The following is a 14126-nucleotide window of genomic DNA, read 5'->3' as shown; positions in this document are numbered from 1 at the left end:
CATATGTCTGTGTGTGTCTACCTCAAATTTTTGTGTCCCCTACACCTCCCCCACCAAAATTCAGGTAGAAACTTAATCCCTAATGCAATGATATTTAGAGGTGAGGCCTCTGTGATGTTAGATCATGAAGACAGAGCCTGAATGTATTGGGTTAGTGCCCCTATAAAAGAAGCCCCAGAGAGATGCCTAGCCCCTTCCACCATGACATTACAGTAAGAAGACAGTGATCTATGAGGAAGCAGACCAGACATCAAATCTGCCTGTACCTTGATCTTTGACATCTCAGTGTCCATAACTATGAGAAACAAATTTGTTGTTTATAACTCACCCACCAAGTTTCGGGTATTTTTGTTACAGCAGCCCAAAATGACCTAAGACACTTCCAAACTCAAAGGATTCACCAGAGAAGTCCCAAAATACCTTTCCCAATAACTAATTTTTCTAAAACCGAACAGTGCTGGGTTTAAACTGCAATCCCCAAATAAAATAAATATTGCTTTTTTCCTCTCTGAATTCCTTTGTTATTCAGCAAAGAACTTCCTAGAAAAGGAAAATTACTATAGCAAATACATGGGGAAATTTTTTAAAGCTTTTTAAATTAATTTCTGTGAATTTTTTTATAAGTGCCTTTTGAAAAATATCTAATGGTGAACCTATCTTAAACCCACAATCATTAAATTGAAATCATAACGATTATGACATAACATACTGACATAAAGTAGGTCTTAAAAGACTGAAGATATACAACGTAACCCAGTCTCAAGAGGTTCAGCTAATTAAAATTTAAACACTTACTGTAATGTCTGAATGGGGGAAAAAAAAAGAAGAAAATTATAATCTCTCTGCCCCCAAAAAGCAAAAAATATATATACATATACATAGCAGGTAAGTTTATTTACTTACCATGTTGTATATATAAAACGCTAGATCATTCTGTGTGGAGAGTGAAGGAAAGCTTAGGAGAAAGGTCCTTTGAACTAAAAATTAACAAACTAGTATTCACTAGAAAGATTAATATTCAAAAAAGAAAGCTCTGAAGTGTGAAGTTTTTGCCTATTCTGTAAGTAGATTGTAAAAGATACACTTTATAAGTCTGAAAGGGCTAAAGCAGTCAAGCCCTTATTAATTTGGGAAACTGACCACTCAAAAAACAGATAAAGAAAACACTGGCCAGGTGTGGTGGCTCACACTTGTAATCCCAGCACTTTGGGAGGCCGGTGGATGGATCACAAGGTCAAAAGACTGAGACCATCCTGGCCAACATGGTGAAACACTGTCTCTACTGAAAATACAAAAATTAGCTGGGCATGGTGACGAGTGCCTGTAATCCTAATTACTTGGGAGGCTGAGGCGGGAGAATAGCTTGAACCCGGAAGGCGGAGGTTGAAATGAGCCAAGATGGCGCCACCTGTACTCCAGAGCCTGGCAACAGAGCAAGACTCCGTCTACAAAAACAAAAAACAACAACAACAAAAAGAAAACATACTTTTCAATTGTACATGGAATGCTAAGAGAGATCTATATGTTGAACGATAAAACAAGATGCCATGAGTTTCAAGAATAAATGCATACAAAGTACGTTCTCTAACCACAACTATAAATCAATAAAAAATCTTTAAAAGTACTAAATACTTGGAAATTTGAAAATACATAAATAAATCGTGAGTCAAAAAAGAAATGACAAGGGATACACAAAATATTTTGAATGAAAAAATAAACAAAATATAACAGCACATCAAAATTTCTGATGTAATAAGCAGCACTTAGAAATTAAATATAGGCTGGGCGCAGTGGCTCACATCTGTAATCCCAGCTCTTTGGGAGGCCAAGGCGGACGGATCATGAGGACAGGAGATTGAGACCATCCTAGCCAACATGGTGAAACCCTGTCTCTAATAAAAATACAAAAAAAATAAAAAATAAAATAAAATAAAAAATTGCCAAGCATGGTGGTGTGTGTCTGTAGTCCCAGCTACTCAGGAGGCTGAGACAGGAGAATTGCTTGAATCCGGTAGGCGGAGGTTGCAGTGAGCCGAGATTTCGTCCACAGCACTCCAGCTTGGGCGACAGAGAGGGAAAAAAAAATTCTAAATATATGCACACATAATAGAACCCCAAAATATGAAGAAAAACTGTCAGAAATGAAGTGAAAAAGAGTAAACTGCAGGCTTCAATATCTCACTTTTAGTAGCAGAACTAGACAAAAGATCAACAAGAAAAAAGAAGACCTGAAATACTCTCTAGATGTAACATTGTATAGAACACTCTAAAAGCAGAATACTTTCAACCTACACATGGAACATTCTTCAGAATAGTACATATGTTAGGCCACAAAACAAGCCTTAATACATTTAAAAGGGCTGAAATCATATGACAGTACAGGCATACTTTGTTTAAATGCACTTCACAGATACCGTGTTTTTTATGAACTGACGGTTTGTGGCCACCCTGCATACAAGTCTTTTGGAGCTATTTTTCCAAAAGTATGTGCTCACCTCATGTCTCAGTGTCACATTTTGGTAATTTTCGCAGCATTTCAAACTCTTTCATTATTATTTTATCTGTTATGGTGATCTACTATGAGTCATCCTTGATGTTACTTTTTTAATTGTTTTGGAGTGCCACAAACTGCATCCATATAAGATGGTGAACTTAATTGTATTTTGACTGCTCCACTGACCATCTATTCCCCATCTTTCTCCCCTTCCTTAAGCCTCCATATTCTGAGACAAGACAATTTAAAAATTAGACCAATTATACCCTACAATGTCTCTAAGTATTCAAATGAAAGGAAGAGTCAAACATCTCTCACTTTAAATCAAAAGCTAGAAATGATTCAGCTTAGTGAGGAGGGCATGTTGAAAGTTGAGACAGGCCAAAAGCTAAGCATCTTGTGCTAGCTGGCCAAGTTATAATGCAATGGAAAAGTTACTGAAGGAAATTAAAAATGCCACCAGGCGTGGTGGTTAGGGCTTGTAATCCTAGCACTTTGGGAGGCCAAGGCGGGTGGATGACCTGAGGTCAGGAGTTTGAGACCAGCCTGGCCAACATGACGAAACCCCGTCTCTACTAAAAACACAAAAAAATTAGCTAAGTGTGGTGATGGGTGCCTGTAATCCCAGCTACTCAGAAGCCTGCGGCGGAAGAATAGCCTGAACCCGGGAGGTGGAGGTTGCCGTGGGCTGAGATCACACCACAGCACTCCAGACTGGGCAATAAGAAAAGCAAGGCAACCTTCTTGCTGATACAGAGAGTTTTAGTAGTCTGGATATAAGATCAAACCATCCACAACATTCCCTTAAACCAAAGCTAATCCAGAGGTGAAGAAGTTGCACAAGAAAAGTTTGAAGCTAGCGGATTTGTTCATGAGGTTTATGGAAAGAAGTTGTCTCCATAATATAGATGTGCAAGGTGAGGTGAAGCAGCAGGTACTGATATAAAAATGGAGGCAAGTTATAGCTAAGTCCATTGATGAAGGTGGCTAAACAACAGATTTTCTAAGTAGATAAAAGGGCTTTCTGTTGGAAACAGATGCCATCTAGGACGTTCACAGCTATGAAAAGTCAATGCCTGGCTTCACAGCAGGCTGGGCACAGTGGCTCACGCCTGTAATCCCAGCACTTGGGGAGGCTAAGGCAGGTGAGAATGACTTGAGCCCAGGAGTTCAAGACCAGCCTGGGCAACACAGGGAAATCCCGTTTCTATAAAAAATACAAAAACTGGCTGGGCATGGTGGTGCATGCCTGTAGTCCCAGCTACCTGGGAGGCTGAGGTGGAAGGATCACTGGAGTCCAGGAGGCTGAGGCTGCAGTAAGCCAATATAGTGCCACTGCACTCCAGCCTGGGTGACACAGCCTGGGTGAGAGCCCATCACACACACACACACACACACACACACACACACACACACAGTCCACATAATCATCTCAACTAATGCAGAAAAAGCATTTGATCAAATCCAACACCCTTTCACATTAAAAAATAATCAGCCGGGTGCGGTGGCTCACGCCTGTAATCCCAACACTTTGGGAGGCTGAGATGGGCGGATCATGAGGTCAAGAGATCGAGACCATCCCAGCCAACATGGTGAAAACCTGTCTCTACAAAAAAAATACAAAAATAAGCCAGGTGTGGTGGCGAGAGCCTGTAGTCCCAGCTACTCAGGAGGCTGCGGCAGGAGAATCGCTTGAACCCAAGAGCCAATATCGAACCACTGCATTCCAGCATGGTGACAGAGCAAGACTCCATCTCAAAAAAAAAAAAAAATCAACACATGAAGAATAAACAGGAATAAAATAATATTCCTGTTTGACATAATAAAAAGGTATTTATGAAAACCCACAGGACCTATCATGCATGGTAAAAGGCTGAATGCTGTCCCTCTAATATCAGAAACAAGATAAGGATAGCCCCTCTCACCACTTCTAGTCAACATTTTACTGGAAGTTGTAAGCAGGCAATTAGGCAAGAAAAATAAAAGTAATCCATATTAAAAAGAAAAAAGGTGAAACTTATCTCTTTGCAAATGGCATGGTCTTGTTTAAAGAATAATCATAAAGAAAAAACTGGATAAACTAGACCTCATAAAAATTAAAAACTTTCTGTCTACCAAAAGACATCATTAGGAAGATAAGAAGGCAAGGAGCAAACTGGCAAATATTTACAAAAGGCATATCACAAAGACCCTGTATGGAGATACATAAAGTCCTACAACATGATAAAAAGAACAAGCCAACAGAAAAAATGGGCGAAGATAAGAGAAAATATTTCACAAAAACTAGATGACTGGTGATAGCATAAAAAATGATACTCGATATTATTCATAAGAATTTTAAGTTAAAACCACAAAGACATGCCAAAAAAACCCAACTGATATCTCCTAAAATGGCAAAAATTTAAAAGAATGACAAATTTAAATAGTTAACAATGATGGAGAATAAAAAGAAGTCTCATATGCTGCTGGTAAGTACATATTTTTTTTTATAAAATTGGGTAATTTCTAATAAACATTCACCAAACTCTTTTGACCCAGTGATTTCACTTATAAATTGTTATCCAAGAGAAATGTAAATACGTCCACAATATATTTTTACAAAAATGCTGCTGACACCCTTATTCACAATAAGGCTGTTTCTAGTTCCAAACTGGAAACAACAAAAATGCTCCAAAACAGAAAAATGAATACTGTGGTGTTTTCATACAAGTAAATACTAATCAGCATCAGAAAGGAACAAGTACTTCTATCATAAACAACACAAAATAATCTCACAGACATGCTAAACAATGGCAGAGACAAAAGAATACATATTTAATGATATCACTAAAAAGAAATTTTATCAGGGACAAAAATAATCTAAAGAGAAAAAAATCAAAACAGATTTTTGCCTTGAAGAAAGGAAACACCCTCTAATATTATAGGAGCATGTATCTTTTTGTCAAAATTTTACAGAATATAATCTTTAATGGTCATTTAATATTTCAATATAAATGTTTCGATATTTCAATATAAATGTCTCACAATTTATTTGATCACTAACTTGTTGAAAAATAAACTATTTCATAACTACCAACATCACCTCAAATGAAATAACCACATAAATTTCAGTCTACAATTCTGATTCTTTCCTTAAGATAGATAAGTGAATTTACTAGTTCAAAAATTTTACAGCTGAGATCTGTGTTTAAGATGTTTGGGATTATTATTAGTCCAATCATTAGCTGACCACTAGGTTATGCAAATATATAGGAAGATATGCTTTAGTAAGTCAGGCTTAAAAAATAGAAGCAAAAATATTCAAAAACAAACAAAAAAATTAAGCAGAGACATCAGTGGTTGCATACTGCAGGGAGATAAATTTCATAGATTTTTCTTCTGCCTATGTAAGTTACTACTAAACAACCAACGGAAGGGAAAAAATAATGAATCCAAAGTGGCTACAATATTATCTAAAATGGCCAGTTTTCAACAAAAAATTGTAAGACATGATAGAAACAGTAAATGACTCAAACTCAGGGGGAAAAACTTCAGTGAAAACATATTAATCATGTGCTGGGCTTACAACAATCCAGTGAGAGATGTATGTAATTATTTATATAAAACAAAAATCACTCTTTATTCCTTAAGAGCTGGAAAAATTCTTATTTTTGGTGGACATATTGATCCTTTTCTCTGATTAAAAAATACACACAATTTTAAAACTTTAGGGCGTGGTGGCTCACACCTATAATACCAAAGCTTTGGGAGGCTGAGGTGAGAGGATAATCTGAGCCCAGAAATTCTAGACCAGCTTGGGCAACATAGCAAAACTTTTGTCTCTACAAAAAATAAAAACAAAAAATTATATGGGAGTGATGGTGCACGCCTGTAGTCCCAGCTACTTGAGAGGCTGAGATGAGAGGATCACTTGAACCTGGGAGGTTGAGGCTGCAGGGAGCCATGGTCACACCATTGCACTCCAGCCCGGGAAACAGACTGAGACCCTGTCTCCAAAACAAACAAACAACAACAAAAGACAAGAAACAAAAAGACTCCCTGGGGAGTACATTGATTTTTTTGACAAAAAACCAAACCAAACCAACCAACCAAAAAAAAAAAAAAACCAAAAAGACAGAAAAACATAAAAAAAAACCCTCCCATAATTCCTTAACCTAGAGATGACTGAAAATGTGGGTATATTACTCTGCTTGTTTTAATATGTATAAATATTTTAATCAATATTTATACTTACACTACCTGTATTACATGTTTTTCTCCTTCTATTTATTTATATATACATACATATGTGTATGTGTGTGTGTATTTTTTTTTTTTTTTTTTTTTGGTGAGATGGAGTCTTGCTTTGCTGCCCAAGCTGGAGTGCAGTGGCTCGACCTTGGCTCACTGCACCCTCGACCTCCCAGATTCAAGCAATTCCCCTGCCTCAGCCTCCCAAGTAGATGGGACTTGGTAGGTGCCCACCACCATGCCTGCCTAATTTTTTTCGTATTTTTAGTAGAGACGAGGTTTCATCATATTGACCAGGCTGGTCTCGAACTCCTGAACTTGTGATCCACCTGCCTCGGCCTCCCAAAGTGCTGGGATTACAGCCGTAAACCACCGTGCCCGGCTCTTACTATATTTTACCAACATTGTTTTAAAACTCTGAGAATATTGGCCACATGCGGTAGCTCAAGCCTGTAATCCTAGCACTCTGGGAGGCTGAAGTGGGCAGATCACCTCAGGTCAGGAGTTCAAGACCAGCCTGGCCAACATGGTGAAACCCCATCTCTACTAAAAATACAAACATCAGCTGGGCATGGTGGCAGGCACCAGTAATCCCAGCTAGTCTGGAGGCTGAGGCAGGAGAATCGCTTGAACCCAGGAGGTGGAAGTTGTAGTGAGCCAAGGTTGCACCACTGCAATGCAGCTTGGATGACAGAGCAAGACTCCGTCTCAAAAAATAATAATAATTTTTAATGGTAAGGTAATATTTCAATATACAGATAAATTAAAACAGATTCCATCACTGACTTCTTGGAAAATAAACTTTCATAATTACTAACATCACCTCAAATGAAATAATCACATAAATTTCAGTCTACATTTCTGATTCTTTCCTTAAGACAGTTTCTTAGAAGTGAATTTACCGCTGGGCACAGTGACTCACACCTGTAATCCTAGCACTTGGGAGGCTGAGGAGGGTGGACTGCCTGAGCTCAGGAGTTCGAGACCAGCCTGGGCAACATGGTGAAATCCTGTCTCTATTAAAATACAAAATATTAGGTGGGCATGGCAGCGTGCACCTGTAGTCGCAGTTACTTGGGAGGCTGAGGCAGGGGAATCACTTGAACCCGGGAGGTGGAGGTTGCAGTGAGCCAAGATCACGCCACTGCACTCCAGACTGGGCAACAGAGAGAGACTCTGTCTCAAAAAAAAAAAAAAAAAGGTGAATATACAAGTTTAAAGATTGTTAGTTAACATTTGGTAGTATCTCTAGAAATACTAAACAAACTGCTATCTGGAAAAGTGGTTTGAACTACCAGTGTACAAAGAGTGCCTGTATGACTAAGTCTTCCAAATCAGAATTTAATATTTGAAATGTATGCTACTTTTTTTTTTTTTTTGAGACGGAGTTTCGCTCTTGATACCCAGGCTGGAGCGCAATGGCGCGATCTCGGCTCACCGCAATCTCCGTCTCCTGGATTCAGGCAATTCTCCTGCCTCAGCCTCCTGAGTAGCTGGGATTACAGGCACGCGCCACCGTGCCCAGCTAATTTTTTTGTATTAGTAGAGACGGGGTTTCACCATGTTGACCAGGATGGTCTCGATCTCTTGACCTCGTGATCCACCCGCCTCGGCCTCCCAAAGTGCTGGGATTACAGGCTTGAGCCACCGCGCCCGGCCTATGTATGCTACTTTTAAGTAAAAACAAAAAAACAGTAAAATTAAGTAACTTAATTATATTTATAGGTTACCTCCAGTTCTCATTTTTTTCTAAAAATCTAAAACACTAAAATTGAAAAATGCTCTTAATTCAACCTCTCCAACCAAAGCAAAAACACCTCAGGTAGCATTCCCGAGGAAAGGTAATGTAGAATCTAACGAATGTTTAAAAAGACATAAGGACAGCCAGGTGCAGTGGCTCATGCTTGTAATCCCAGCACTCTGGGAAAATGAGGCGGGTGGATCACCTGAGGTTGGGAGTTTAAGACCAGCCTGACCAACATGGTGAAATCCTGTCTCAAAAAAAAAAAAAAAAAGACATAAGGATCATTACTTTATAATGCAAACATAAAAAAATTAAACGAGTCCTGCTTTTTTTTTTTTGTTTTCAGAGACAGTCTCACTCTGTCATCCAGGGAATCTCAGCAAACCGCAACCTCCACCTCCTGGGTTCAAGCAATTCTCCTGCCTCAGCCTCCCAAGTAACTGGGATTACAGGCATGTGCCACCACGTGCTGCTAATTTCAGCATTTTTAGTAGAGATGGGGTTTCACCATGTTGGTCAGGCTGATCTCAAACTCCTGACCTCAAAGTGATTCATCCATCTCAGTCTCCCAAAGTGCTGGGATTACAGGCAAGCACCACAACGCCTGGCTACTTTTGTATTTTTAGTTGACACAGGGTATCACCTTAAAAAACTTTTATACTGAACTGAGGCCAGGAGCGGTGGCTCACACCTGTAATCACAACATTTTGGGAGGCCAAGGTGGGCAGACTGTCTCAGCTCAGGAGTTCAAGACCAGCCTGGCCAACATGTCAAAACTCCATCTCTACTAACAGTACAAAAGAATTAGCCAGGTGTGGTGGTGCCCACCTGTAACCCAGGTACCTGGGAGGCTGAGGCACAAGAATCATTCGAACCTGGGAGGCAGAGGCAGGGAGCCGAGATCATGCCACTGCACTACAGCCTGGGCAACGGAAACTGAAGGAAAGTCAAGAGGGTGTGCTGTTGTTGAATTCAAGATGGAAGAAAACATTAAAAAGTCCATGCAAGTCCTACACAAGCACTGAGTGGAAGACCACCGTAAGTCAAAGAAGATCCTGATAGTGAACATGCCAGGAGGGCAATGCAAAAGGTGATGGCTACCACTGGCAGAGTAGGTATAACACCAGGTGGCCCAGAAATGATTAATATCCCACCCGGTATCTTAAATAATCCTAACATCCCAAACGAGATTATCCATGTATTACAGCAGAAAGACTTGCACAGTATATGCAGCAAATCAGGATTATAAAGTTGGCTGGAAGAAACTGAAGGAAATATTTTAGTATAGCTGATTGGCTGATGTGGTGGTCTGAGCACATTCTTGAGGATAAAGATGAAAAAAATCATGAAATTGGCACTGTTACTTCTGAACAGTCCACTACAGCCATGCAAGCTATATCTATGTTCAATGGCCTACTGCTATTCGAAAGACCAAAGCAGATTTTTTTTTCCCTCCTGAGCATCCACAACTTTCCTATGGCCTTGGTGGTGATGGAACAGGATTAGGACCAGCAGGGCAGACTATCGATTCCAATCACCTGAATAAAGGCACTGGAATGGGAAACATAGGGCCTGAAGAACTGAGAATGGAGGGCATGGATTTGGAACAAAATAAGAGTGCAGGAGGGACCCCTTAGTGGTGGTATGGAAAACATGGGTCAATTTGGATCCGGGATGAACACAGGCAGAATAAATGAAATCCTAATTAATACATTGAGAAGAGGCAAGATCACTACAAAGCAGAGAGGAAGTGGAGGTGGAGGCAGCATTCCCAAAATCTAGAGGATAGGCCCCAGGCACTGACCACATGGGGGGTGCTGGCATGGAATGCAAAGGTCCAGGCCTGGGCCCATGGTGTGGATTCTGTGAGCTTCAAGATGCAGCGCACGGGCCTGGTCAAAGACTGCATGGGCTTCATGGAGCATAAAGGCTCCTGCACAAAGCACATGAACCTGCTGGATCTTGACCACATGGCCTCTAGGATCGAGCGCACTGGCGAGATCACGAAGCACAATGGCTCTGGCGTGGAGCACATGGATGCCAGCACGGGCTTCAGTCTCGAACGCATAGCTGCTCCCATTGACCATGTGGACCAAACCATTGGGCACATGGGCTCTGGTGTGGAGTGCATGATTCCTGCAGGCATGGAGGCTGGCCTGGAGCACAAAGGTGCCAACAACCTAGAATGGATGGGCCTGGTGTGGACAGGTCCCAACAGCCTGGAGAGGACATGCATCAACAGCCTCGAGTGCATGGGTTCCCCCATGGACCGGACACTGGGCGCTGAGATTGGGTGTATGGGCCTAGCTATGGGTGGCAGTGGCCATGTGAGCTTTGACTGCACCCACTTAAACCCTGGAGGAGGCATGGCAGGGTTCTTTGGTGGGGCTGGAGGCCATGCTCCTGGGGGTGGCCAGAAAGGCCTACCAAATATTTGTGAGAAATCTCTCATTTGATTTTACATGGAAAATGCTAAAAGACAAATAGACAAATATGGCCTTGTGCTACAAGCCAAAACCAAGATGAAGAAGAAAGTGATGTCCAAGGGGTGTGCTTTGGTTAAGTTTGAGTTGCCAGAGGTGGCTGAGAGCCTGCCAGATGATGAATGGCATGAAGCTGAGTGGCTAAGAGATCGATGTTCAAATAAATCGATAGGAACATGCCTTTTTGCCAAGCACAGTGCTTCATGCCTGTAATCCCAGCACTCTGGGAGGCTGAAGCAGGCAGATAAGGAGGTCAGGAGTTTGAGACCAGTCTGGCCAACATAGTGAAACCCCACTTTTACTAAAAATACAAAAAAATTTAGACGGGTGTGGTGGTGTGCACTTGTAACCCCAGCTACTTGGGAGTGAGGCAGGACAATCATGTGAACCCAAGAGGCGGAGGTTGCAGTGAGCCAAGATGGTGCCACTGAACTCCATCCATCCCAGGCAACAGTCTGAGACTCCGTCTCACAACAAAAAAAAAAAAGAAAGAGAGAGAGAGAGAGAAACACGCCTTTTTAAACATCGATATTTTCTATTTCTTTCTTGTTAACTATTGTAATTTGTTGGCTGGATAAAATTCAGTTGCTTTTCGATGAAATTTGAATTACTTTTTTAAGGACTGGGGTTCCATTCTAATGTTTGCATTAAGATTGCAATATGCAAAATTGTTTTTGTGTTGTGGCACGTTGCTGACATCAAACATAACTCTGATAATAAATACTAGTTCCCGGAAAAAAAAAAAAAGAAAACCAATTCTCAATCTATTCTTTTCCAGAAAAGTCATAAAACAAAGTACCTACTTTAACTACATTTACCTAAACATGGAAAAGGTTAAAGTGATATTAACAAATATGTACCATTAATTAAGTGCTATGTGCAAGGCACTGTCATAAGGGCTTTCTAATATGTTATTTCACTTAATCTTCTCAACCACATAAAGTAGTGTCTGTCATTTCTATTTTATGAAAGAGAAAATGGAAGTGGAGAAGATGGCAAAAGTGTTTTAAGTAACAATTTCTACACAATTTCAATAAAAATAACTTGCAATGTGAAAACAGTAGATTTATAACCAACAAAACATTTTAACTAATTAAAAAGTCACTGGGTGCAGTGTCTCACACTTGTAATCCCAGCACTTTGGGAGGCTGAGGTGGGCAGATCATGTGGTCAGGAGTTTGAGACCAGCCTGGCCAACATGGTGAAACTCTGTCTCTACTAAAAATACAAAAATTAGCTAGCTGTGGTAGCAGGTGCCTATAATCCCAGCTACTCGGGAGGCTGAGGCAGGAGAAACACTTGAACCAAGGAGCAGAGGTTACAGTGAGCTGAGATCACACCACTCCATTCCAGCCTAGGCAAAAGAGTGCGACTTCGTCTCAAAAAAAAAGTTGCCAAACATTCCAATTTCCGATTTCTCTCTCTCCCTTTTTTTTGGGGGGGCCTGCTCCCCCTTCTGAGCCAGCAATTTCTCATTTTCCTCTAAGGTTTTTTTTGTTTGCTTGTATTGAGACAGAGTCTTGCTGTCACCAAGGCTGGAGTATAGTGGCATGATCTCAGCTCACTCCAACCTCCACCTCCTAGGTTCAAGCAGTTCTCCTGCTTCAGCCTCCCAAGTAGCTGGTATGACAAGCACGTGCTACCACACCTGGCTAACTGTTTTATATTTTTTAGTTGAGACAGGGTTTCACCATGTTGGCCAGGCTGGTGTGAGCCACCACACCCGGCCAGGTTTGTTTTTTACTTCTGGCTTTTACCTGAATGGTCCATTGAAATGAGTAATTTTCAGCTGAAACCGTGGTGCACAAAATCTTAAGATAAAGTTAACCTGTAAAAGCTGTGTTTATGGCAGGGTGCAGCGGCTCATGCCTGTAATCCCAGCACTTTGGGAGGGCAAGGCAGGTAGATCACGAAGTCAGGAGTTCAAGACCAGCCTGGCCAAAATGGTGAGACCTTATGTCTACTAAAAATACAAAAATTAGCCGGGTGTGGTGGCAGGCGCATGTAGTCCCAGCTACTTGGGAGAATGAGGCAGAAGAATTGCTTGAACCCAAGAGGAGGAGGTTGCAGGAGCCAAGATTGTGCCACTACACTCCAGCCTGGGTGACAGAGCAAGGCTCTGTCTCAAAAAAAAAAAAAAAAAAGGCAAAAAGCTGTCTTTACAAATTGGCTGGTAATTCAAAAATCTGGAACCTAGGCCAAATACAGAGGCTCATACTTGTAATGCCAGTACTTTGGGAGGCCAAGACAGGTAGATCACTTGAGCCCGGGAGTTTGAAATGAGCCTGGGCAACATGATGAAACCCGGTGTCTACTAAAAATATTAAAAAATTAGCCAAGGGCAGGACACTGTGGCTCACACCTGTAATCCCAACACTTTGGGAGGTCAAAGAGGACGGATCACCTGAGGTTGGGAGTTTGAGACCCAGCCTGACCACATGGAGAAACGCTGTCTCTACTAAAAATACAAAATTAGCCAGGTGTGGTGGTGCATCCCTGGAATTCCATCTACTCGGGAGGCTGAAGCAGGAGAATCGCTTCAACCTGGGAGGTGGAGGTTGCGGAGAGCTGAGATCACACCACTGCACTCCAGCCTGAGCAACAAGATCAAAACTCCACCTCAAGGAAAAAAAAAAAAACAACCAACCAGGTGTAGTGGTGCCCACCTATAGTCCCAACTACTTGAGTGGCTGAGATGGGAGGATCACTTGAGCCAGGGAAGTGGAGGCTGCACTGAGCTGTGATTGTGTCACTGCACTCCAACTGGGGCAACGAGTGAGACCCTGTCTCAAAAAGGAAAAAAACAAAATCTAGAACCTATCCTATCAGATAAATAATGTGAAAAACTATGTTCCATATCTCAACACCAGGGCTATCTGTACCCCTAACTAAAGCTATAGATATCTGGTGCTGAGAAAACTATATATCTAAATGGAAAAAAAAAAAAAAAAAAAAACCACAGAAGTTAGACACTTATATAGAAAATCAACTCAAAATTGATCAAATACCTAAACATAAGGACTAAGACAGAAGAAAATATAGGCTGGGCATGGTGGCTCACACCTGTATTCCCAGCACTTTGGGAGTCCAAGAAAGGTAGATTACCTGAGCTCAGGAGTTCAAGGCGAGCCTGAACGACATGGTGAAACCTCATCTCTACCAAAAACACAAAAAA

General features: G+C 41.2%; 1 protein-coding gene and 1 pseudogene across 2 annotated transcripts in view; one reads left to right on the top strand and one right to left on the bottom strand.

The window, feature by feature from the left end:
• The window catches only part of CTDSPL2 (CTD small phosphatase like 2), a 106467-nt gene that overhangs the window by 70089 nt on the left and 22252 nt on the right, over nt 1-14126 (bottom strand). The gene's annotated exons all lie outside the window — the stretch shown is intronic.
• Nucleotides 6655-11123, top strand: LOC135270393 (heterogeneous nuclear ribonucleoprotein M-like; annotated as a pseudogene).

Source organism: Aotus nancymaae, unplaced genomic scaffold (genome assembly GCF_030222135.1).
Source record: "Aotus nancymaae isolate 86718 unplaced genomic scaffold, 86718_ANA_hifiasm-v0.15.2.pri h1tg000062l, whole genome shotgun sequence".
In the NCBI taxonomy this organism is placed as follows: Eukaryota; Metazoa; Chordata; class Mammalia; order Primates; family Aotidae; genus Aotus; species Aotus nancymaae.
The sequence above is the reverse complement of the archived record's forward strand: the minus strand, read 5'-3'. Positions and strand labels throughout refer to the sequence as shown.